This window comes from Urocitellus parryii, chromosome 4 (assembly GCF_045843805.1).
Source record: "Urocitellus parryii isolate mUroPar1 chromosome 4, mUroPar1.hap1, whole genome shotgun sequence".
Classification (NCBI taxonomy): domain Eukaryota; kingdom Metazoa; phylum Chordata; class Mammalia; order Rodentia; family Sciuridae; genus Urocitellus; species Urocitellus parryii.
Genome location: NC_135534.1, coordinates 94,286,762 through 94,314,219, shown reverse-complemented (window position 1 = coordinate 94,314,219; position 27,458 = coordinate 94,286,762).

Genomic DNA, 27,458 nt, shown 5'->3' with positions numbered 1-27,458 from the left:
AGAGAGGCTCTGTGTTTGCATTAACCTGGACCTTATCTCAGTTAGCTAGCACTCAGGGTTAAAGGAATACTTGTCAAAATGTAGTCAGTAGTGGTGGGTAATATGTAACTTTTGGGTTATTAAAGACCATGGCAGAGAGGGATAGGCATTCCTTTTGTCTGCAATCCTTCTGTCTGTTTGCATTTTCCCTATGTTTCTGTATCTGTTCTTGTGTGCTTCCTCCATAATTCTCCCTGCATTGGTGTTCCTTTACAGTTATGAGATCTGTATTTTATGACCTTAGTGTGACTCAGGAGCCACTCTTAAGCAGCACCTTCAGCTAACAGAATTCACTTAAGAAAATTTCCAGTCTCCAAATTATGCACTAATAATAATGGTATGAGTTGAAGTCTGGCAGAGTTATCAGCATCTCTGCAGCAGACAGCTTTCTGGATATTCCCACGACTTGTGTACATTCTGTCCAAAGTGACACTGATAGGAAAGGCATGTCTTACCACTCCTGGGAATATATGTTTGTTGTTTCATGAGATTTGGCTTCCACAAAAGAACTGAGGAAGGCTTGACATGGCTTTTTGTTATGAGAACATTCTTTCTGGGCCCATTCCTGGCAATATAATTTCATTTCTGCAAAAGCTTTCTAATGCATACCACTTTAACCCAGCTAGGGTAGTGAACTGCCTTTAGTTGTTTGATTGCACAGTTATGGTTAATTCTTATAATACTTTTCTAAACGTTGAACTGCTAGGTCAAAATCTGCAAGTTTGAGTAGTTCTTTGGTAATTACTGACAAATTTCTCTTCAGAGGATATTTTCAATCTGATCAGCATGGTCTATTAAAATCCATATCTTCTGGGACATGTTCTAAATTTAAGAGACAAATAAATAAATAAAAGCACAGTGATTTAAATTGTGTATTCTTATTTGCTTTGCACAAACATAAACTCTTACCAATTTTTCTCTTGCTTGTTCTATCTCCCTCTCAGATTGCTGCTTGAAATTCTTCCCACCTACATCTTCATGTGTGGTCTAATGGAGCTGGTCCTTTTCTCTACAGATACTTTGGTCTTTATCAGAGAGGAATGCAATGCTTCATTTGACCCTGACTTGACAGATTTGAGGTTTGGCAATAAACTCCTCTTATCTTCCTTATCAGATCTGAAGGTCAGAGAGGTAAGATTGCAAATCTAAGTTCTATTTTTGACAATGGATGCCAAACATTCCCTTTTCATCAGCAACATCAAAAACCTTTATTGCTTTCTCTTGCTAAATTCATTTCTGGGAAATCTTGATTTATTATAGCCTTATTTGGATCCTATATAAGGACTTGTTATCATGTGATAAAGACAAGATTGATTTTACTTTTATTTTGTAAAAGACAACACAACTTTCTTATTTGGAAGGTATCCATTCCAAGACACTGTCAATATCAGTGGCACTCAGTACCAGCTCTCTTTGGCCCTGGCACCAATTAGCAGAGAGGAAATCTGCTGCCTTGGCCTCCTGTCCTCCATCCCAGCAATAATCACACCACTTTAGGTAACATAGATCTAAATCTGCACTGGCTAACACAGTAATTTATACTGTGTTATGTAATTATACTGTGGCTTCTGTGGTTAAGTTAAAATTGATTAATATTAAGTAAAAATTGAAAATTTAGTTCCTTAGTTGCATCAGCTATAAGTCAAGTGATCAATAGGCAAGTGTAGTTAATGGCTACTGTTTGAGCAGGATAGATTATAGACCATTTTCATTATCAATCTAGAAAATTATATTGGACATCATTCATCTAGAGATTCATTTCTGGTAATTTATAGAAAAGAGTTGAACAGTGTTCATGTGTTTTTCTTTTTAAGCAGTCTATTCCAAAATACACATCTCTGATTCATATGCTGGATTAGAATGAATACTTGCAAATCATATGTAGTGAGGAAATTTGAATCTAAGAGTATAAGAGTATATGACTGGTTGCAAGAATAAATGCAAAAGATGAATTCACCTCATGAGCAGCATATCCATACTAGACCAGTTTTGCTAGCTAGTTCCCCTTTCACTTTCTGCATCCTTCCAGTGAGCCACTAGTCCTAGAGGACAGCTCTGGATAAGGCCTTCCAGCTAAGCACACGTTCACCACACATTTATTTAGCATCTCCCGTGTGCCTAACACTGTCCTTAACACTGAGGATACAGTGGCACTTCCCATTAAAAAAAAAAAAAAAAGTGTTTGACTTTATACATTCTAGCATAGGGGAGAAAAAAAAATCTTTATTTGTTCATGTAAGGCTCATGGCTGAGCCCTTGTAACTTAAGACAGTTCTGGCAAAAGAAAAGCAGACAATTTTATTTTACTGAAATGTTATAAGGAGATCTGTATGGTTTTATGAACAATGCTGCAGAAATATGATTGTAGGACCAAAGAGTTTAATATGGTAATAAACTAGGGGCTGGGAGCAAAGCCTGTTTGTTCCCTTTCTTTTCTGTGACCCTGTCTCTTCAGAGAAAAGGGTGTTAATGAGAGTCTTTGACCTGCTTCAGGGGAGAAGTGAGGGAGAAAGTCAGAGTGACTTTTCTGCTTCTGAGGTTTTCTCAATTTTCTTTAGCTTAAAATGCTTGATAAGCCAAAGGTACTGCATTCCGGACAGCCTGTTTTGAGCGTGGCTACTACTAAACCAGTTAGCACCCTCACTGTCCAATGATTTTTACGGTATCATAAAGTAGAGGAAGTCTCTTTTCAACTTCCAGTACATAACTGGCCTTCACTTTAGCCTCCAAACTTTTCTCCATTTCACACTCACATACTTGGGCAGCCTTACATTTTCCATTCATAAAACATCTTGTTCTCATTTAATATTTGCCTCAATGTGATACTTTCAACAGATCACTACTCTTAACTGACTTAGGAGAATCAGAATGATCATTTCCAGACAATAAGGAAGAAATTGTCCTTTCTGTAAGGTAGATATTAAATGAAATTTCAAGTTAAATTCATGACCAGAATGTGTTTGTACAGTCCTCTTTGCTTAGCGATGTGATACAATCTATCCAATGCTTCAAAGGCAGGTTTCTGGAAAAGCCTCAGTGTATAAAATCCAAGTGTATGAAACATCCCTTATTCATGACATTAATTAACCAGAGTAGATGAAAACATGATGTCATGGGAAAGGAAATTCCATGTTGTATTTTTATTCATAGAAAATCCTTTAGGCCACAGCAGTTTGTTCTCTGTGGATGCTTGTAGCAGACTCATTTCAGAGGCATCTGGGATTCTGGATTTGGCTAGCTGATGGTATCAGAAGGAAATGGTTTGTGCTGGTTCTCTTCCTTACCAAGGGACAATCAGTTAGAAGGGATGAACACATGTGGAAGTCTATCCAAAAATAATAACACTAAATCATTCTGAGAACAGTAAAGGGAAAGACCAACGCTGCTGCTGAAACACTGAATACATAAAAAGCATTCCAAATAACTTGAAGCATCCTGATTAATTGAGATTGATGGCTAGCTGCTAGTTGGCTGACAAGAACTAATATGAATCTTTGTTGTACAAAAAAATGCTAAGTCAAATATAGCCTCTGATGTTAAGGTTTTGAAATGGAATACATATACATATTTTTTTTCAATCTATATACATTTATTCTGAGCAATTATATTTTAATTTTTAAAGTTTAATCCCACACTAAAATATTAACATTAAAAACATTATAGGTAAGTCTTCAGTGAAATTTCATTCCTAGACCTACGGATACTGGGAAGGCAGTCTTCATGAGAATCTTTATTTCTTTATGGATTTAAGATGACCTTTTGCTGCCACTGCACATAGGCAATTGCAAACTCTTGAGGAAGAAATGTCTGTGTTACTATTTATTTGTGCAGTAATCCAATATTTTTATCTAGCTAATGCTTTTTAATTTGAACCTTACTTTTTTATTCAGCAAATATTTATAAAGCACCTAATTTTAATTCAGGCAATGAAAGTTCTGTTTTAAAAAATAAAGGTAATACAAACACCATTCATAACAATAAAAAAGTTATTGAATTCTTGTTTATCTGTACCTAATGCTGCACTACACATTATGCTGCATGAACTTACAATGATCTCTGCCTCCTCTGAATTTATAAAATGAATACAGCAAGTGCTTACCTTACGTATAAGGATAATTTACTTTCAATACAGTGATAGATTTGAAGGGGGTCATATAAAATATAGCAATTATTTGTTTATTTATTTATTTTTTATGTGGTGCTGAAGATCAAACCCAGGACCTCGAACATGTGAGGCAAGCGCTCTACCCCTGAACCATAACCTGAGTGAGCAATTATTTTTATAAGTCTTTTGCAACTTAAAAAATTTTTTAGATTTTTTTGAATTCTATAAATTCCAATGCCATTTAATAATAAAAAATAGCTTAAGAAAGGGATTGAGACCTTGCTTTAAAATGATAAGCACAGGCTGGGGCTGGGGCTGGAGCTCAGTGGTAGAGTGCTTTCCTCGTACAGGTTTGCACCTCCTCAGCACCACATAAAAATAAATGAATAAATAAAGATATTGTGTCCAGTTACAAGCAAAAGAAAAATTTTTTTAAATGACAAGCACATAATCTCCAAGGATATACTAAAAATCTCTCAATATATTTTGTCAGCCCCTGTGATTGATTCACATTGTCTCAAAATAAATCTGTGTCTGACCCACTCTTTACAAGCTGGATGGTTTAGAAAATGAAAAGGAGAAAACCAGAACAACTTTTCGATTCAAAGCATGTAAGCCTTTATTTCATTTTTACTTCAATCACAATGTGTAGTGCTGATGGTAAACACAGCTGTGTGTGTGTTTTGTCAAAGATTATTCATAAAATATGGTTCTTTCTTAATCTAACTGAATAAAATATTAATGTACATCAAAATGATGGGCCTTTAAACACACACAAATCTTCCTTTAAAAGTGACAGGCAAATGTACCTTAAATGTTTATATTTATGGTGACAAAACTAGGGACGCTACAGACTCTTCCCGAGGTTCGTTGAGGATAATAGGAATACACAATGTTCACTACTGTGATATTTACTAGTGAGTCCTGCTGAGCCTGGCTTTTTAAGGGGCAATGACTGATTTCAGAGAACTCATATCCACGCATGAATGATCATTAATCAAGGAGTACTTCATGCTCCCGATAAGTGTAACCCCTGACCTTAAACAGCTCAACATCCCTTCTCCTTCATTACTGATAAATCTCTTTACATGGGCATAAGGCAATATCAAAAATGAAGCAAGGAGTTTAAAACAATTAAACTTAGCATTGAAAAGCTATCAATTATAAACTGATTTCACATGTGTGAATTCCTTTTATCTTTAGAAGGATGCAAAGAAGTAATAGATATTAATAATTTCATTTCCCTCAGAAGGGAAAACTAAAGATCAGCAAGAATAACTGAATATCTTATTCAAAACTACATACTTAGTTGGTGGCAAAGTTAGGGTTACAATACATGTTCTTGGATTCAAGGAGCCCTCTAGAAGCTACTTGGCTAAACACATTATTTTTTAAATAGAATTTTGTATGAAATACAAAGCATCAAAGATGCCTCAGTTGTCTGAGTATAATCTTAATCATAAAGAATCCTACCAGGACAACTCAGGCACAGTTTCTCTTCTGTTCTCCCAAGATAGTAAGACACAGGTGGGTGTGTGGTGTTTCCGTGGGTGCTGGCCTGCTGCTGTCTCGGCCACAGAACTTGGGGAATGGGATGTGGTTGCCTTAGAAACAGGATGTGAGGAATTCTGCCTGGGGCACTTCCACACCACCTCCAGTGTTCTATTGACATGACAAACAGGATGTGGGTGAGTGTACACAACTCAAGCCAGCCTCCTCTGGGCAGCTTATTTTTAAAGCAAAAAGAAAGTATGGAACAAAAATGTTACTAATTCTCACCATGTGAGCATCCTATATCTCACAAACCCAGTCATAACGATAGAGAATCATTGCCTTGGGAAAAGAGCCAAGTTAATCCAGTATTCAGAACTGATTTTTCAGTTAAATGGGGCCCTAAAACCTTATTCAAATGTGTAATAATTCTGTTCTAAAACTCAAGTTATAGAACAAATAAAGTGTAATGCTCTGGAATATTGACAAATTCTATGGTGTCATGTTTACAAAAATAAAAAATAACAAAAATTCTTCTTCTCGGTTTATAAGCTATAGTTAAGATTCACCTTGGAGTCAGAGAAATCCAGATTTAAATTCAATTTTTTGCCACTTAAAATCTGGCATAATTTTCCTTCCATAGGATGATTGGAAATATATAATGCAGTCACACATCATTTTTTGTTGAATATCTAATATGGATACTAAAATGTGAGGAAGATACAAATGTAACCAGAGGCCTAGGCCAGAGATCCAACTTTGGAGGTTCAAATAAACCAGTTCCAGAAATCTGTCTACAAAGAAGAAGTGAATGGTGGTGAAGGCAGGATTGGAATTTATTCTCAGTGTGGCCACACTGGAGAGAACAACAGCAGTCCACTAACTGAAAGCCTGTCTCTTTCCCAAAGGCTAATAGCAGTCTTTTGGATTATGTCACAGGGCTTGAGGGCTTGAACAGTATATATGGCTTTACTATGGTCTTGGCCACTTAACAGAGTTAGCAGTGATTCTCCATAAGCTCTTCCAAAAATGATGAAAGGGAAACATTTCTCAAATCCTTCTGAGGCCAGTGTTTTACTGATACCAGAATAGAGAGAGTTACTAGAAGAAACAACAAATCAAGACCCCTATGAATACATACACAAAAGCTCCAAACAAACAAACAAAAACCTTAAAACGTTAGAACAACAAATCCAGTAACACGCAAAAAGATTGTAAATCATAACCAAGCAAAATAAAACAGTGTTGGCTTAGCACAGTAACACTAGAGCATGTAATACACTATATTACTATATATTAAAACCTACATGATCATCTACATAGATGCAAGGAAAACATTTCATATACTCCAATACATTTTCATTCTAAAAAATACTTGGCAAGCAAAAATATAAGGGAATTTTCTTAACTTGATAAAGAGCATCTATGAAAAACCCAAAGTCACTATTATAACTAATAGAGAAAGAATGAGAATTGTGGCACTATGATCAGGAATATTACAAAGTCATGACTCTCACTAATTCTATTCAATGTTTTACTAGAGGTTCTAGCCTGGATGATTAGAAAAGAAAAGAAACAAGGGTATCCAGATTAAATAAAACAGTAAAGATCACTTTATTTGAGGATGACATGATGTCTGCATAGAAAATCATAAGAAATTCACTAAAAAAGCTAATACAACCAATAAACGTGTTAGATAGGGCACAAGATCAAGTCTTAAAAATCAACAGTATTTCTATACATTAGCAAAAAAATCTGAAAATGAAATTAATAAAACAATCCTATTTACAATATCTTCAAATAAATGAAATAATCACAATTAAACTTAACAAAATAAATTGAAGGCTTGCACACTGTACTTTTCAAGTTGATTTACTGATTCAAGGAAATCTCTTTCAAAATCTCAGACTTCATTTTTTAGAAATTTACAAGCTGGTCCTAGAGTTCATATCAAAATGTGAGTAATCCAACTAAAATAACTTGAGGGCTGGGGGGTATAGCTCAGTGGCATAGCACTTGTTTAGCATGAGAGAAACATTGGGTTCAATTCTTAGCACTGAATAAAAAAATAAATAAATAAAATAAAGGCATGCTCTCCATGTACAACTACAGAAAAATAAATAAATAAATAGAAATAAAATAACTTGAAAAAATGAGAAGAACAACTTATATAATTCATACTTTTCAATTTCAAACTTACTATAAATCTATAGTAAATAAGGAAGTGTGATGCTGGGATAAATATAGACATACAGATCAATGCATGATTTAGAGTCCAAAAATAAATATATTTATTTAGGTCAATTGATTTTTGACAATAGGCCCAAGAAAATTTAATAATAAATACAAAACCTCAAACCAAAATTTTTTTTAAATAAAAGATTCTAGGACAGATGGATATCTACATGGACTATAAAAAAATTTGACCCCTACATTATAATACTTACAAAAATCAACCCAATGTAGATTATATACTGAAATGTAAAAGCTAAAATTAAAAATCTCCCAGAAGAAAACATGGAAGTAAACTATGCATAAGAGAAAAAGGAAAAAAACCTCAATTTTGACTTATTAAAAATTTGTATTTCAAAAGACATAATCAAGAAACTGAAAAGATAACACACAGAAAGGGAGAGGATATTTGAATATTTTATATCTGTCAAGGGACCTGTATCTGGGAAATATAAAGAAATTTTTGAATCAACCATAAAAAGCAAATACCCATGTAATAAATGGGCAATAGACTTGAATAGGTATTTATTCAAAGATGATATATAAATGTATAAGCAAATGAACAGATACTTAACATCATCAGTCATTAGGTAAATAAAGCAGAATCAAAATGAAATACTGCTTCATATTCATCAGAATAAAATTTAAAAGACAATTAATAACAATAATTGGGGAGAAAGTAAAAAAGATGAAACCTTCACACAGTCCTAGTGACAGTGGTGTAGCTACTTTGAAAAAGAGTTTGGCAGTTCCTCAAAAAGTGAAAATTACCACTTAGCCCATTAATTTTATTTTTTAAAAAATCCATTCTTAAGTCTATACTCAAGAGAAATTAAAACACATAGTGACACAAAAACTTGTATGCTCATGGAAACATTATTCATAAAAGTTAACTAAGTGTGGAAACAACATAAATGTCCAGGACTAATGAATGGGTAAACAAAAAGTGGTATATTAATACAATGGAATTTCATTAGGTAATAAAAAAGAATGAAATACTAATACATGCTACAAAACAGATGAATCCTGAAAACATTTGTGGTAAGTGAAAAAAGTCAGTCACAAAAGACCATATATTGTATGATTCTGAGTATGAAGTGTCTACCACAGGCAAATCCATAGAGTCAGAAGTAAGATCAGAGTCTGGGGGTGTTAAGGAATGGTAAATGAATGCTAATATATACAGGGTTTCTTCTAGAGTCATGGTGATGCTCTAAAATTATATAGCAATAATGATTACAGCTAAAAGAATCATCAAATTATACATTTTTAAATGGTTGAATTTTATGATTTTTGAAATATATCTCATAAAACTATAATAAAGAATCAAAATGTAGAAAAAAAACTGCTATAAAGACTTAGAGAATCAAAGAGACCAGAAAAAAAAATCGAAAGAAATAAAATATTTGTGAATCCTTAAAATGTGTGTATAGCGTGTTCGATTGTGCATCAGAGTTTCTCTACCTTACATCCACCTACACATTTGAATCCACCATTCACCTTTCTATACTGGGTCTTGAGCATAACCAGCTGACTGCATGCTCTTTCATGTCCAACAGATAAAATACCACTCTGGAAAACATATCAGAAGTGATAATAGTCCATTAAAGAGGGTAGATTCTTAGGAAAACAATACTAAGCTTAATAATCACAAATATAAGTTCAATTAATTGTATTAGGAACCTATAACTTAGATTTTCTCAGTACATGCAATTGGAAGAATAAAAGGCAAGATTCTAAGGCAACACTCATTCATTAATTCAACCACTCTTTTGACTGCCTGTATCAAATTCTGGGCAAAAAAAGGAAAAGAGATGACACTTGAACCTTGATCTTAAAACATTTGTAAATCTGTTTGTTGTTTACTAACCATGACTCTTGATAAAGCTGAAAAAATACTCAACTCAAATTATTTTAAGCTACATATATATATACATATAATATATGTACGTATACATTACATAAATGGGAACTCAAGCCAGCCTTATTCCAATAGCGTGGTAGTGAGCTCTCTCAGTCTCCCTCCTCATGTGGCTCTGGTTCTCTTTGGCACCATTCTCATATAAGCCTTATGTAATGGCTGACAAAATGCTGCCAATAGTTCCATGTTCACGTATTTCAAGTTAAAAGCCACAAAAGAAAGAGACACTTTCCTTGAACAGTTAATAATTCTATCCCAGGGAAGGTTCCAATGAGCCTGAATCATGTGTTCCTCCTCCTTGTGAAGTTGCTGGTGGGGTCAAAGTTTTGCACAAGAATATAGAAGAGGGGAAAGTGTCAAGGTGCCATGATCATCAGTCACAGCATATTGGCAAAGCAAAAACCATAACTACCACCGTGTACTTGAAAGCCAGTTGTACAACCCGTAGAAATGATACAATAGAATTTGCCAAATATTATACATATGGTATAAATAGAATGTAAGTGGGTTTTAGAGGAGTAGAAAATCTCTTCTCACTGGAGATGATCAATGAATCTTCATGAAAAAAAAATGAGATTTTAATTTGGAACTAAGGTGGGAAAAGGGATAAAGGAGATTTCATACAAAAAGAATAGCAAGGCAAAGCCTTCCTGTTAAAAGTGAATTTCATCAAAATGGAATTGGGCCTTACTGAGGAGGTAAAAGGAGAAACATTCATACTCCTGTTCTCCTAGTTCTTTCCTTCTTTTTTAATAATAAGAAATCTGGGGGAGTTTCCATTTTTAGTTTTATTTTCTCCCCCCCCTTCCACCAAATTTCTCTATTTGGCAACCCAATAAACTTAAGCAAAAGGAGGGGTACCAAAGTGGGCAACCAAATGGAAATTTCTGCAGGAGTTAAGTGGAACTTGCTTCAGGAGCAAACTTTTTCCTTACATATGTACCTTACCCTATCATTCAATCACTATTCCAGAATAAGTTATCAGCACTTACTTCGGGACAATTGAATATCAGGAAGTTGTCCCAGGGCATTAATTAAAAGTTGTCAATCGTTTATTACAGTTTTATTGACACCTTTACAAGGCGTGATTAACAGGACTGGACCTTTGAATATATAAATTAAAATGACCTGTCTGGTTTGCTCTAAGGACAATGTCAAAGCTGAGATTCTTACCACTTCCCTCTCACTCCATCTCCTATACATTTGTTTTCCTATTGAAAACAAATTTATCCTTCACTGTTTTACATTAGCTCAAGTTTTCTCATTTATTTCTCACTTAAACAAGAGAGAATTGCTAGGTTTGATCCTGACGCTGCCATTTAATAATACTGACCTTGGACACATTAAGAGTTTCATTTGTTTCCTTTTATTAAAGTTAGGCTAATAATAGTGCCTGTATCTAAGGCTTGTTATGAATACTGAGTTACAACATGGAATGTCTTTCAAACAGGACTGAAAATAAGCACAAAACTTGATTAAATGTTATGTCGTTCGAGCATATTTTCATCCCCTCTGAGTATCTAGCCAAGGCCTGGTCCCTACAGGGACTCAGACTGTACCACAAAAAAATGATCCCATCACATGAGGTCTGACCCGAGGCTGAGCTGTCCCAATGATGTTTTCCGATGCTTATGGACACATACAGGCTGCCAAGAGCAATTGGAGGCAAGTCAAAACAACGAGAATTAGTATCATAAAATGATTTCGACTAAAATCTTTTATCAAGGCCTCTGCATTGAATTCACATGTTCTTTCTCCTGCTTTTTCATTTCTGATGCAGCTTTTCCAGACCTTTGTAGCTTTTCTCAACCCTTCATTGCTGGATGACTCAAAAGACAAGCTAAGCACAGGCTTAAGCAAACAAGACCAGCAGCAGTGCCAATAAGAAAAAGAAAAAAAAATCAGAAAATCTGAAGCAGCCTAGTTTAATCACATCATATAAGGTTTTTATCAATTCAAGTTAAATTATATTTTACAAAATTGTTTTTTTCCCCTCACTACAGTGGTGTGAGAGAAATACATTATCATTTTTCCTCACTGAGTGCCTTTAAAGGCTTTAATCCTTTTGCTCTCAGCAAGGTGACTGTCCATTTTACTGCAAAGAAACAATGGGAAATGTCTGGCACAAACTTGCTCTATCTTGCAGAATCCTAATCTCCAAACACATCTGTGCTCACACATCTGCTTCCTTTCCTTCAAGCTAGTTTCAGAATCTAAGTGGTCCTGTCCCTTCCCTGGTTTCTGTCCACTGTTACTTCTAGGATTGTCATCTTGCCCTCTTATTCTTTCATACCAGCTATTTCTTGCCTCATAAAACAGTTTCAAGTCTTTTCTACCTTTGAAAACATGCCACATTTCTCCTGAGGTTTCACCCTGCTTCCTTCTTATTTTGCACAATTTGAAACAATGATTTATTCACATGTGCTGCCTTCTCTTGCTTACTTTCCTTCTCTCTTGCTTACTTTCCTTCTCTCATCAGCTATGAGAACCTGGCTATTGCTCTCAGCATTCCATTGAAACTGCTGTCTCTGAAAGTCAGCAAAGCCACGTGGTCACTCTCCCTGCTTCACAGGCTCACACTTACTGACTTCTCTGAGGCAACAGGTGCCCTGCATCCTTAGTATTTCTTTGCTCCTTTGGTGCTATGGTCTGGATATGAGGTGTCCCCCCATAGCTCTAGTGTTGACACAGAAGGTGAAATGATTTAACCTAATTGATCCATCCTAGTTTGAATGGACTAACTGGGTGGTAAATATAGGCAGGTGAGACAAGATTGGAGGAAGTTAGGTCACCAGGGATGTGTCCTCTCTGTGTCTGTCTGTCTGTCTCTCTCTCCCCCTGCCCCCTTCCTCCCTGTTTCCCAGCTGCCATGGGAAGAGCAGAGCTTCTCCATCACGCCCTGCAGCCATGACATTCTGCTTCATCTTGGGCCCAGAGCAATGGAGTCAGCCATCTATGGACTGAGACTTCTGAAGCTGTGAGTGCCAAATAAACTTTTCCTGCTTGGAGTTGCTCTTGTCAGATAGTTTAGTTACAGTGACATAAAGCTGACTAACATGCTTCATTTTCACAATAACATTATTACTGATATTTTTTGTACTTATGTGCTTTCATTTTGCAAATTCTTTGCCCCTTCCTGTCTCTGATATTTCTCTAAATATTTTCTGTTGGGAGCCGGCGACCGCACCCTGAAAATGGCGCTGGCTTCCTGCTTCTGATGACTCAGCGGTTACAGAGTTAGTAGTAAACAACTCATTGTTAGGCTGTGGGCTGGGCTCTGGCCTGCTTCCGCTGCGCTGCACCTATTAGACTCTTCCACGTGGTGCTGGTTCATTGGCAGGGCTGGGTACTTAAGCTAGGGCAGACCGACCGCCAGGGCGCGCGCTTTCTTCTCTTGTTCCTGTCTTTTCATTATGATTCAAAGGTCCTGAGTAAACTGCTGAAGGAAGAATCCTGTGTCGTTTTTTCCCTTGCCGGCGAGGGGTCTCGACAATTTTCCCTAAATTTCTACTCTCCTCCTTTCCCAGAGGAGTGCTGTCTACTCTCCTGGCTTCTGCTAGCACCAATAATATGCTCACGGTTTCTGCATTTTATTCTCAGCCTGATTCTCTCTGAGTTCCCGACCTATTTCCTACAGTCTGCTCAAGGTTTTCTGGATGGCTCAAAAGAACCCTAAACTTGAAACTCACCATCACTAGAAGATGACTCATCTTTTGCAACTCTTACTCTTACAATCTCTTTGTCTACTAATGATAGCATTTGTTCTCACTCTGTACTTGACTTTTTTCTGTCTGCCTTGATATTCTCCTTAACCTGTGCTATTGACATTTTGTCCTGGGACTGAAACAAAATTAAAATTAAGGATGAATTACTAACAATTTCCTAAATTACCAAGGTGTAGAAGAAAAATGTAAGTAACTAAAAGTGTCAAAGAATGTTTTTTGTAAGTTGGTTTGTAGAAATTTTTAAACTACAAATCTGTGCTGAGAATTGGGGGAGGTATAATCTTAGTTCGAGTGACTGAAATAGCATTTATTTCTCATAGTTCTGTATTCTGGGAAACCTAAAACCAAGGTCCCAGCATGGCTGAGCTCTAGTGTGGATCTTCTTCCTGTATTACAGGTGGCATTTTAGCTAGCTTTTTTGGCTTCTTTTAAGGACACTATTCCCATTATAGGATCTCTACCCTCATTACCTTATTACCTCCTAGAGGCTCCATATTCTTGAATCATCCCATTGGGGTTTGGGCTTAAACATGCAAATATTAGGGGGACACAAACAGGTAATCCATAACACATACACAGATATGCACAATTATATCCAATCTGCATCTCTACTGCCTCTGCCATACAGAGCTTTAACTCTTCTTTTCCAAAAATACAATCACTGTTTTAGTCAGCTTTTTAACCACTGTGATTGTAAGACCTAAAGAGAACAATATGACAGGAGGAAAAGTTTATCTGGGGCTCACAATTTCCGAGATTAGTTCATAGACAGCCAACTCTGTTGCTCTTGGCGCAAAGAGAGACAGAACATAATGGTGGAAGAGTGTGGTGGATGAAAGCAGTTCAGGACATGACAACCAGGAAGCATAGAGAGTCTGAGCTTGGCTCACCAGGGATACAATAAACCTCAAGGGCAACCCCCAATGACCCACATTCTCCAGCCGTACCCTGCCTGCCTACAGTTACCACCCAGTTAATCCATTCAAGTGAATTGTACCACCATACCTGTTAACATCTGCATTCACATACCCTGCCATTTCTACTATAGACGGAACTTTACATATCTCTCTGAAAGCTAATCCCTCCTATTTCCAGTGGAGGCGTATCCTCTTTCATCTATTTTTTTCCTCTTTATTTTAAAAAATTTATTTTATTGGTTGTTCAAAACATTACAAAGCTCTTGACATATCATATTTCATACATTAGATTGAAGTGGATTATGAACTCCCATTTTTACCCCAAATGCAGATTGCAGAATCAAATCGATTACACATCCACATTTTTACATAATGCCACTATTAGTAACTGTTGTATTCTGCTACCTTTCCTATCCTCTTCTATCCCCCCTCCCCTCCCCTCCCATCTTCTCTCTCTACCCCATCTACTGTAATTCATTTCTCTCCTTGTTTATTTTCCCATTCCCCTCACAACCTCTTATATGTAATTTTGTATAACAATGAGGGTCTCCCTCCATGATGATTATGTTAAGGCTCTCATAACCCAATTATTTCACCTCTAAACTTTCTTGCATTGTTTCACACATGAGTCTTTTTGGGATGCCAAACTAAATCATAACAATCACTTATTTCAAAGTGTGAACGGCAACCACTAGCAGTAAATCCCCTGAATGATTATTAACGACCCCAACATAGTTCTGTTAAATCAGATATTCTTGAGAATAGGGCTTGACAATTTATATCTTGATACAAAATAATTTGTAAGATATAATTTGACAACTACTCTTTTAATGACTATGCTCCCAGTCTTTCCTCTTCCCAGTGGTTCTCCATATCACTTCCAAAATGATGTCTCATGAATACAATTCAGATCACAACCATTTAACATCCTAATTTTTGACTATCACTAAGGATGTGAAGTTCAAATTCTATAAGATGAAAAAAAATTTATTCCCAAATCTATTACTTTCTTCCTTTTTTAGCACTCATGCTCAGATTGTATGGTTTCCTGAAATATCATTTTACACTTTTGTGTCTTTGAACAGAATATTTGCTTCACCTGCAGTTTCTATCAAAGTTTATCTTTCTCTCAGGTCTCTCTTTGTACCTTTCCTGACCATGATAGTATCTGACTTCCTCTCTGGATGGTATCTTTAGGATATGATCTATGTTGTTCATATTTGTACATAATCATCAAATAACTGCATTTTTAATTCCTTAATGTTGTTTTGACAGGTTTGATGAATGTGTGATTAAATGAGTGAATAAGAAAAATAATACTTATTAAGCACTTATGCACTATGAGCCCATGTATTGACCAAATTTTTTTCTTGTAACAACTTGTTGAGTTACGTAATGCACAGATGAAGAAATGAAAGTTTAAGCAGTAAAATCAGTTCCTCAGGGCCATAAAGTAATAGTCAAAACTGGGATTTTTCACTTAAGCTAAGTCTAGTACCATAGTTCATATTCTTAATCTATATACTTTATTGAGTTAACATAGGAAATGTTGAGATTCATCATAAGAAATCAGATAAATGAATGAAATTTTAAAGAAAAATAGTTTTCATATAAGAAAGAGAAGAAACTATCAAAAAATACTTCAAAAGAAAAAATACAAACTCAAAATTTCCATAGCAGTCTTCTGTCAAACCTTCAATGAAAGGATAATCCTAATGCTAATAAAATTTTCTAAGAGCAAAGAAAAAGGAAGAGCATGAGAAGAAGATTAACATTAAACAGGGATGAGAGGTGGGAGAGAAAGGGAGAGAGAAGGGAAATTGCATGGAAATGGAAGGAGACCCTCATTGTTATACAAAATTACATATAAGAGAAAGTGAGGGGAAAGGGAAGAAAAACAAGAGAGAGAAGTGAATTACAGTAGATGAGGTAGAGAGAGAAGATGGGAGGGGAGGGGAGGGGAGGGGGGATAGTAGAGGATAGGAAAGGCAGCAGTATACAACAGACACTAGTATGGCAATATGTAAAAACGTGGATGTGTAACCGATGTGATTCTGCAATCTGTATACGGGGTAAAAATGGGAGTTCATAACCCACTTGAATCAAATGTATGAAATATGATATGTCAAGAACTATGTAATGTTTTGAACAACTAATAATAAAAATTAAAAAAATAAAATAGTGTCTCACTAAAAAAAAAAAGTTTTCACTTTATGTTTTGCTTTATGTGGATATTCCACTTTATATTTTTATTTTATATTTTGCTTATGAATCTCAGTACAAAATTTCTAAAGAAAATATTAGCAAATATAATTCAATGTCTCGTGAAAAATAATTTACCATGACCACAGTATATTTGTTTCATAAATGTTAGATGGTTAGTCATCAAAAAAATCAGTTAATAAAATTCACCATTTTAATTCACTTAAGGAAAAATTATATGATGTATAGTTTAAAAGTTTGAACAAAATTGAACATTTATTCTTGACTGAAAAGAGACTTTATAATATTCATAATCATATTGAAACACTGGAGCCATTTTACTCTCACAATGATCAGAGCAGCAAGACCAAAATGAACACTGTGCCTTGCCTCTTCACCCAGTTTAAATATTCATTGGGGGTGCAGCCAATGAAAAAAGACAACAGAAAACAATATTAGACATAAAGATAAATTAGGAAGAAGTATGACTATATCTCAACAATACTCGGAAACCAGTTCCATCCAGAAGTAGGTATGAAACTCAATACCTTTAATATGTATAAATATTAACCACTTAGAAAACATAATGAATAAAGAAAACACCATATAAAATAGCAAAAAAAGGAATAATATACAAAGAAATAAATTTTTGAGAATGTAGAAATAGGAGAAAAACTTTAGAACATTCCTTAAATACTATAATGAATCTTGAACAAAAGAAAAGATAGCTCTTGCACTTAGATGAGTGACTTAACATCATGAAGGTGTTGATTCTTCCCAAGTTAAACTTAATGCATTGCTCATAAAAAAAAATGTTAACAAGTTATTTCTTATTTTCCAGAGCTAGACAAGCTGCTTCTTAAGTTTATAAATAAAAATAAATAGACAAGAATATCAAGGACAACTATGATATTTAGGAAAACAATAGGAGTATCTAATCTTACTAGAGATTAAAATATACTTTAACGTTTGTTTAGGTAAAAGAGTGCTGAACTTATGGTACGTGAACAAATAGACCACTGGAGCAGAATACAAGCCTCCCAAATTGACCCATATGTATTTGGAAATTTACTGTATCATGAAGGGATGTCTCAAGTCACTTTTCAATAAGATTGAAATAAGAGGATAGTCATTTAAAAATAACAAAACTGTTTTCATAATTCAGATCATAAAAAGGAATAAAGTATAAATAAGTCAGAAATCTAAATGCAACAAATATAACCAATAGAAGTGCTAGAAACATAAGAATCTTGTTCAACCCAGATGTGGATGTGCAGAAAGCCTTTCCAACTTGATGTCAAAATCTAGAACAAATATGAAAGATAATATTTATAAATTGTATAGTGTATAAATATTATATGAAACATGATGAAGTCAAAATATAATGAAAAATGAGAGAATATTGGAAAATTATATTACCAATAAGACTAATCTCTTTATTCCTGAAAATATGTTAAAATCAAAAGGGCTACAATCTCTATTGGAAAATAAAGCTGGGCATGGTGGTGCATGCCGGTAATCCCAGTTACTCAGGAGACTGAGGCAGGAAGATCACAAGTTCAAGGCTAGCCTGGGCAATTTAGGGACACCTTGTCTGAAAATTTAAAAAATTATCTGGGCACAGTGGCACACATCTGTAATCCCATTGGCTTGGAAGGCTGAGGAAGGAGGATCATGAGTTTAAAGCCAGCATCAGCAAAAAAGAGGCCCTAACCAACTAGGTGAGACCCTGTCTCTAAATAAGATACAAAATAGGGTTGGGGATGGGTCTCAGAGGCTAAGTGCCCCTGAGTTCAATTCCCAGTACTTCCCCAACTCCCGTTCAAGAAAAAAAAAAAAAAAAAAAGAAAGAAAGAAAGAAAAAGAAAAAAATTGAAAATGTAAAAAATTCTGGGGATGTGGCTCAAAGGTAACCTGGGTTCAATCCCCAGTACCAAAAAAAAAAAAAAAAAAAAAAAGAAAGAAAAGAAAAAAAGAAAAAAGACCTAAAGTGTGAACACTAAAATATATTAAATACAAATTAAACACGTAGAAATAAACTCAGCTTCACTCAGAAGAAAAACAAATTAATACTATACTAAGATACAATCTTATTGATTTACATATCAGATTGGCTAGAATTGATAATTCCCTGTTGAAGATGTAGATGGTGAGAAAACAGCACTCTCAGAATTTCCAGAGGTGGTGCAAGGATACAATGGTACATTTGCTGTGGAGAAGAACTTGGTAGTGTGTAACAGAACTACATATGCTTTCATAGTTTCACTCAGCCTTCTCACAGCTAAGAATTTGCTGTAAAGCTAAACCTCCACAAACATGAAACCTATCATAAGATTACTCACTGTGATATTAGACATCATAGCAAAGTATGAGAAACAGACTCATGCCCATTAGCAGGAAACTGGTTCAATATTTGTAGCACATTCATCAGTAAGATGAATGTGGTAGTAAAGAAGAATGAAGAATATTTCTAGGAGTTATAAAGTGATTTCCAATTTCCATTGTTAATGAAAAAAAGCATAGTTCAAAAGAGTATGGTATGCTATCATTTGTGTAAGAAAGGGAAAATTATAATATATGATCATTTTTGCAAATTAACTTGAAATAGAATGTAGGAGATTAGGTTGGGATAATAGGAGAAAGGTTTGGTGTATAGCTCTTAGTGTTTTGAAAGATGTATAGAGTTCTATGATCACCACCACAATCAAGAATGCAGAGCATTTCACTCACCCCCAAAATCCTCTCATGCTTCCATTTTCTAATTAGTTCCTCTACTGTCCTCAACTTCTGTTAACCACAGTGAATCTGTAATTTTTAAATACATACATTCTAGTTCTGCTCACTGAAATGCCTAGAAACTTTGATAATATAATTGTAAGTACAGGTAGAGCCCGGATCTTGGTTTTCATATAATTATTTCTATTAAGAGAAGTTAAGGCCTCTTGAAAAAATGATCCATCTGGGTCAGAGAGCCTACAAAATATGCATGGAACATATTGTTATATTAAAAATCAAGGGAATGCTCAAAAGTCAATGGAGTTGTGTCAAAATTAATAAGGAGCCTGTCTGGATAAAGTTCACAGGCCAGATGTGGGATACTGTGAACATCTGAAAGAACAATAAAAATTATTCTTGAATTCAAAAAAAATTCATGAATCCAAATTAGCACAAATGCATGCATACAATACTGACTGAAATGATAAAAAGTAGGTTATTAATACCACCTGAAAATGTTATCCAATAGATGACTCCCTGTTTACAAAAGGAAAACATACTTCTACAATGAAGAAATCAAGTTCTCACTCTCCTCACCAAATGATAAATTTTTACATCACTAATAATGAGGCAAATGGACATTTTGTGTTCTTTAGGCCCTTACTGCATTAGCAGTGAAAGGACATAGCATTACATAAGAAATATTTTTGCTAACAACCTGGACCTAATCATGAAGAAACAATTAGACAAACTCAAACTTAAACATTCTTCAGAACAATTGGTCTGGACTCTTAAAAAATGTTTTCAAAAGCATGAAAATTATACAAAAAAAGACAACAAAAGCTTTGAGGATACTTGAGAAAGTTTAAATATTTACTTTTTATTAGATAATATTATCAAAATGTCCCCCCCCCCCCTTGGGTGTAACAATGGCTTTTTTTTTCTGTAAAGAAAATGCCATTTTTAGGATATGGTTGCTGACATATTTAAGGATAAAATGCCATGATGTCAAATTCTTACTTTAAAATGTTTAAAATATGTGTGTGTGTGTGTGTGTGTGTGTGTGTGCGCGCGTGCACACACACAGATCTTAGTATGAATGAGCTCCCACAGGCAAACTTAATTTTCAACATAAAAAATAAAAATCTAATTCAGAGAAAGAATACAAGTAAAATGGCAAAACGTTAGTGATAGAGCTAGGTGAGGGCAGACAGGTGTACATTATACTATTTTTTCAAGTTTACTTCAGATTCATAAATTTTCAAAATTAAAAAAAGTGAATATAAGGATTCTAGAGTGAAAAATTATAGAAATATAAATGAAATATGGCATCGTGCATTGCCCAGGGGATAAAACATTTTAGCTACAGTTAATTGGTATTTTCTGATCTTGATAATTTTTTTCAGTCTGGTTTTGTGTTAGTCTAATGTAACAAACATCACCAAGCTTCATGCCCCTATTTAACCACACTGTTAAATATAATTGATCTATGGCTTTCTCTTCAAGTCTGATTTGTTAGAACAAGACTGTAACTCTACTTTCCCGTAAGAAAGAAAGAAAAAAAACCTTATGAAAACAAAAATGTTGTGAAACATAGAAAGTAATTCCACATTTTACAAACCATTTGCTAAACTCTTTCTTTAGAAAGTGAGTTTCTTTAATGTTCTTAGGAAAACAGACAATACAACAATTGATGAAAGAAAGGTAGAGACCAACTAGTATTTTAAGTCTCTGTGTGTTCAAAAGGACATTTTTTGGGAGATTCTGTCTAATATATATATTTACTGTTATTTATTATCTTATTTATTAGATATATCATCAATTTATTCCTTTAAGATATATGTTTTCACCCAGATAAATTGTGCAAAATAAATGTTATCTTTAACCAATTTCCTAAGCCAAATTTTATTTTATTTATCTCAACTCTATATGAGGACAGAAGGGTTGGTGGAGGTAGAGAGGTAGAGGGAAAGCATTTTTCCAAAGTCTATAGAAACTTTGAAGGGGGTTTTCTATGGTCTTGATGTAAGTCAGTGGTGTGTATGTTCATTCAGTCCAGTGCATGTTTCATGCAATTTTTTTTTGGTTGGATTTATGTGGCTAATCTCAGAGTCACTGAAAAGTCCCTTTCTACTTTTACTGTTTTGGGAGGAATTTACATTTCTAATTTTAAATTTCCATCTTCTGACTTATGATCTGCTTTCTCCTTGGCTGCTCTGAATGATTACTTTCCTTCTTTCTGGTGCAATCTACATAAACCTCCTAACCATCAGGAGATATTTATTGTTTTAAAATGTGCTCATAGATCAAGTCCACAGCTTACATTTCACATTTACTCCCCTCAACTTTTCAATTTCCCTTCTATAGCATTCTTATTATGTACCACCTAATCTTCAAAAAGCTCAAAAACTCTTTATGCATTTCAGGTAATGGAAATGTCAGTGGAAAGCTAGGTTGTAGACAGGCTTGACTAGCCTTCTTATTCTTAATATATGCTTCATTCCTTGATTTATTTAGTTGTCTCTAATGCCAAAGTCCTAGGAAAAAATATGGATAGTTAATACAAAGAAAATCTGTTTGTTTTTCCAGAAAAGTTAATTCTTGGTTCTTAAATTTTGGAAATTAAAAATTAGGTATTTAAACACCATGTAGGGAATTACTTCACGTTGCATATCAAATAATATCCCTCTACTGGCCTGGAATTGGCAGTCTCTGGTGTCTTTGTTTTCCTCCATTTGTATAAAAAAAACCCATTGAGCTACTCTGTAAGGGATGAAGCTTCTGTTCTGAGAACTGAAACCTGATGAGATTAAGAGCTGAGGATTTTCCCAGAATAGTTTCCATATCTTGCCTGAATTCTCCATGGCCTTCTGCCTCACTCATTCTTTCATCTTATCTTCATTGTTTTCATACAAATTCTTCAGAAACGACCCATAAAATCACTTCTACTGAAATTACTTTCACTTGTTCAAGCAATTTGGAAGCGCTTTAGTCACAATCTCCAAATAAATCATTTTCGATGAGTAACCACAATTGAAAATTTGATTCCCCAGTTTCACCAGTGATTCTTCCTATTTGGCTTTTTCATGAGGAAAGCATCTCTTTCGTGGACAGGAAACACTGTCCTGATTTTAAGTAAATTAAGCAAACTTGTCTTCAAAACATTTTTTTCCATCTGATTTATAGGAAAAAAACAAGATGGTCTCTCTCAAAGTATATTAAAATATATCCCCTTCTTAACTTGCTGCAATTTCATCCAAGAAAAACTTTCAATGTCAAGCACTATACCCAATATTTTCACAGTTCTCCTATTTAATTACTCAATAGTCTCTTATTATCTTGTATCTGATTAAAAATCAATTCACAATAGGCATTCTGTTTATATGTTATGTTGAGGGCTTTTCATGGAACACTTCATAATTCTTCAGATTTAATTTTTGTCTATAAAAGAATTTCTCATATTCATAATAACAGCCAGTATTAAACCACTTATAATATCATAGAAAAACTGTAGGAGGTATTTACTTTTTTATTCCACTGCTATATACATACATGCATCATTTGACAAATATGTATCAATATAGCAACCAAATCTTATACTGGATTTGATACTAAAATATTAAAATTTACTTGAATTATATTGATGAAGATATTAATTCAGCTGAGGCTTTAGTTGATCAAGGATTGCATTTGTATATTAGAGTCAGATTCCTTAGGTGAATATCACACAGAAGTGCCCAACTCTTCCAAGTTCTGGAATACTATTACAGCAGCCAGAAAAAATTAAGCCACACTTATTTGACAATCATACCTAGAGCAGACTCAGACATGTACAGAACTGACTAAATTTGCTAGACTGCATTTGTATTGCATATTTTAATGCTTGATATCCTGGTGGCATGACATTTAGGACAATAGTTAATGTTATGGTACTTTTCCTGTGTTCTCAAGCATACAGATAGAATACCAATTATTAGCTCAGCAGATGCATTACCTGAATTGTTTGTCTGTGGATACTCTACATTACTTGTCTTTGCCAGAAGGAAGATTGGAGACTAGTAATGCAGAGAGAGCACACAAAAAGTGGAGATAGGAAAGAACACGACATCTTCAAAAGAAATATAAAAGTACCTGGTTTAAATGGAAATGAGACAGCACTTTTCACTTTAGAGAGAAACCCAATTCAAACCACCTTAAGGGGGGAAAAGGATTTTTACTCAACTTACTTGAATATTTAAGGAATGGCATGAGTTTCTTATAGAACTGGCTTTAGAAGTTTAGATCTATTTCTTTTCCAGTCTGGAATTAAACCTGCCTATCTATGAAAAAAATGCATTTACTTTATATTTTCCTATAATGTTTCTTTAATTATTTTTCTATTTGTCATGTGCATATTTTAAAAATCAGGGCTACAAAGTGGTTGGGAGTCCATGCTTCATAATCAGGCAGATGCTTTTGAATCCTCTGCCAAGGACTACCTATGTCACCTGGAGCAAGCTACTCCACCACTCTGCTTCACTGGAGCTTCAGTTTTCATTTTGTATAAATGAGGATGGTAATATTTAGTTCACAATGGACTTATAAAATGAAGTGGAATAATACATTTAAAGCATTTAGTAGAGTACCTGGCTTACAGAAATATGTCATTAAATAGATGATATTATTTGCATTACTGAGATAGAGCGGGGAGGCCCTGATTCCCCAACATGCATGAGTAGATGCCATGTCAAACCCCAATACTGACCAAAAAACTGACAAGACATGTGCATAAATCCTGGAATTGTGTGCAATATTTGACTATGCACCTGCACAACGGTAATGTTTGTTCTACTTTACATAAATTTATTCCACTTGTCCTTAGAGAATAATCCAGAGACATATCCCATGGGAAATTTCCTTTGTGGGAAAGCATAATCTCCAATACAGTCTCATTCAGATGCTATTGATTTCTTGCCTTTTAGTGACTTCCATGCTAATTTGAGCAAAAGAACCCAAGGCTGAACTGGTAACACTAAGAGCTGGCAAGACTGTTGACGACCATTTTTACTCTTATTATTACTTGTTTTTTTGTGTGCATACATACTCTTAATCACTTTCAACACCTGTGTCAACACCTCTAATTCACTTGCTTCTACTGTTTGGACATGAAAGAAGAATGTGGTGTGTGCATAAGTGACACTGTCATTTAGTTGTGGAGCTTGGACATGGCTGACCTACTTCCCAATGTCTATCTGTCTGGCAGAAGCACCCATGCACTCAAGCTGCATATTTTCATGTATACCCATGTGCCGCGTCCCCTCGCCAGCAAAGGAAACACGACACAGGATTCTTCCTTCAGCAGTTTATTCAGGCCTTTATTTTGACATGTCTACTAGCTTCTACTACTACTCCTACTGCTACTTCTACTGCTACTCCTACTACTACTCCTACTACTACTACTACTACTACTACTACGTGCCCCAGCCCTAATAAAGCAGATAAAGCCCCAATGCACAACTGCCACGTGGATCTTTCTCATAGGGTGTTTTACAGCTACGTGCCAACTCTCCCAAAATAAGGAGTTGTTTATCACAGGCCACGGTGCTATCAGCGCCATCTTGTAATGGCGGCCACAGTACACAGAAACGGCTCACTACACCCATGAAATTTAGAACAATGTTGTCCTTTATCTATGTTTACGTCTGTCCAGTAACAGTGCTCAAAAATAGGGCATTTGCAAAATTTTCACAATAAGAGTTACCTGTCATGAATCAAGATAATTTTCTATTCTGATTTCATTAATTTGCTGATGCTCCTAGAGGAAAGATTCAGATTATAAAATTTTCTTTAATGTGAAATCTATGTTTGCATTAGAGAGCTGCAGTTTCCAAAGCACTGAATGTACATGATCACTGACAGAATTTTCTTCTGGAAAATATGCCATTCTGTATTTTGATGTATTTGACCAGCCTAATTTTCCTTTCCTTGACATAGAAAATCAGATCTGCTGATTGTGATCACAATAGAGTTTCTTCCATGTTATCTTATAAGAAATTGGTCTTGAACTTGTGATTCCCTGCTTCTTCAGAAAATGCCTTTTTTATCAGCAAAGAATTACTTTCTGAATTTATTTAAATGGTTCACTATTCCTTTTCAATTGCCAATGTAGGGAATCTATGGACTAACAGTTCAGTGAAAGATGAAAAAAGATATATTTAAAAATTTTACTAACAATACCACTAATTTTGCTTAATGATCAAAGAGAAGGTGCAGGTCAATAAAGGTTACAAAGGAAGCAGGGATTTGGTTTCCCTGACATACCTGGTTTTCTTTATTGAGTCCCCTATTATAAGATACACAGAATGATGATCAAAATATGATGCCAAAAAGATAATTCCTTTCCTTCTTTTTATTACTTTTGTGTGTTTTCAACATGCAAAAAAAAAAACCAAAAACATTTGAAAAGTGCAAAAAAATGGAGGGAATTTTTAAAAAATCAAGAAGCTACTTTGCATAACTCAATGGACATTAACTTAAATATATATGAAATGAATAATTCTCTGGGAAATATAGCTTGACAAAGCTATCAAAAAGTGTAAGGAAACCAATTTTCCTGTTAAGATAGAATGACAGCTCATCTATTTAACTCTTCTTTAAAAGTCATTCAGCAAAGTTTAAAAGTTTCATGTATAAAGGTCCTGTAAATCTTTTCTTAGATTTGTTCCTAGTCACGTTATGTTTGCTGGTAATTTTGAATGACAGTGAAAAGTCCTTATGTATGTCTCCATCCCTTTATTCCATTTTCAAAGCAACAAGGAGACTTATGGTCAGGGGGGCATAGAGAGTCTCAAGATCAAAGGAGCTGACTCAATGACTCACTGCATAAAGAACTGGTGACTGGGAACATCCCCTGGGGATAATGGCCAGCTTTTGTTGTATTAAACCATGACAATGTGGAGGTTATTTTAATATATGCTATATCTCAAGTATTTCTCGCCTATTAGCTTCATACTCTATTTCTGGGAGTACAATTTAACATGTTAGAATGCCTATCATTCACATATCTTAATTTTTCTTTTATAGTTTTCATCTTATCTTTCTGTGTTGTATTTTGTGCTATTTCTTATTTTTCAGTTCTCTAATTTTCCTCTCAGCTGTATCTGATCTAACTAACCCATTTTTTTAGTTTTTATGTTCTCAATTGTACTTTTATGATGAAAGTTCTATTTTGTATTTTTCAGGTCTGCCAGGTGTCATCTTTTTTATGTAACTTGTTCTTGTAATTATTTTACTTCTTCAAGTATTGTACAGAGAATTATGTTTTGTTTATCTGAAAATTCTATGGTCTAAATTGTTTGTAGATCTACACTTATTATTTGCTTTTTCATCTGGCTCATATCCATAGTAGTTTATTTTCTTGTGTGTATGGTGCATTTAATTTGGAAGTCATAGGTCTTAATCTATGAAAGAACTAAAATTATGATGCTTTCTTCCAGTGGAAATTTTGTTTCTTTTTGGAACACAGTTCAAAAATTCAAAACCAAAATCTATTTTTTTCTCAGCCATTCAAATATATTCCCTGGGGCTGGGGATGTGGCTCAAGCGGTAGCGCGCTCGCCTGGCATGCGTGTGGCCCGGGTTCGATCCTCAGCACCACATACCAACAAAGATGTTGTGTCCACCGAGAACTAAAAAATAAATATTAAAAATTTAAAAAAAAAAAAAAACAAATATATTCCTTATTTTCCTAATGACTTTTTTTCCATTTCTACTGAAAAATCTACTGTATGGTTTGAATATGTTATGCTTAAAGGATGCTCAGATATGTAAGGATTAGAATATGAGAGCTGTAATCTAATCAGTGGATTAATCCACTGATTGATTAACTAGGTGGTAACAGTAGGCAGGCAGTAGGGGGAAGTAGATCATTGGGGACACAATTTTGGGGTTTCTGTTTTGTCGCTGATGATCAAAGCTCTCTTTCTCTGCTTCCTGCCTGTCCTGTCCTGAGCTGCTGTCTTCTGCCACACCTTTCTTCTATGATATTCTGCTTCATCTTGGGCTCAGATCTATGGAGATGGCTCTTTATGGACTAAACCTCGGAATCCATGAGCCAAAATAAACTTTTCCTT